Source organism: Propithecus coquereli, unplaced genomic scaffold (genome assembly GCF_000956105.1).
Source record: "Propithecus coquereli isolate 6110/MARCELLA unplaced genomic scaffold, Pcoq_1.0 Scaffold363, whole genome shotgun sequence".
Taxonomy (NCBI): domain Eukaryota; kingdom Metazoa; phylum Chordata; class Mammalia; order Primates; family Indriidae; genus Propithecus; species Propithecus coquereli.
Window position 1 is genome coordinate 53,129 of NW_012149319.1, and position 984 is coordinate 54,112.

A 984-nucleotide genomic window follows, 5' to 3' on the forward strand; every position below is an offset into this window, starting at 1 on the left:
CCACATGTACAACTGTACCAGCTTTAGTCTTTGAAAACAATAACATATAGTAGAGGTGATGGTATGTCACTTCTAATATTAGGTCATGTAAGTCCAGTGTTTTTCCCTCGGGTGTTTTTCCATGTCCTCTCGCTTTAATCACTCACTCTGGGGGGGAATCAGATGCCATGTTGGGTAACTCCGGGAAGAGGCCCATGTGACAAAGAACAAATGTCTCAGGCCAACAGATAGGGAATACTGAGGCCTTACAGCAGCCAATGTGGAGGCTGGAAGTGGATATTTTGAGGACTGCCAAAAGACACGTGAGACAACTCAAAGCTTATCATTTCCCAGTCAATCCTGAGCTGACAGCTTGACTGCAACATCATCAGACACCTTATGCCAGAATCATCCAACTAAGCTGCTCCCAGACTCTTGAGCCACAGAAATTGAAAGATAATAGATGCCTGTGATCTTAAGGTGTTAATTTGGGGGCAATTTATTACACAAAAATAAGTCACTAAGGTAGCTGTCTTCAAAGCACTCTCCAAACTCCTTAGCCACGGTATAAACTGCTTAAATATTATTTTTAGCACAATATTTTTGTTCCCCTTCTCTTTAATATGAAATTCTGACGGTAAGCCATTGCTTTAGAATCACAATATTTTCTGAGCTATATCCTAAGGGGAAGTGGCTTGATTGTCTTTTTCTCTGTATATCCCTGTTATATTCGTTTTAAAGAAAGGGCCTAGAAGCTTCTCTTTGCTCACTGAACTGTCAAAATAATGTATTCCTCTTCAATTAACCATGTGTAACGCCTATATTCTACATAACATAATTTTAAATAATACTGCCAATTTTTCCTTTCTCTTTTTAGATACATTTGATATAAATAAGAGGTTACACTCTAACATACCTTATGAATCAAAGTAATAAAATTGGTATCCATAACCCAACAGAAATAGAACATTACTTGATAAGATTACTGCTTCTAGTGGGAATGAA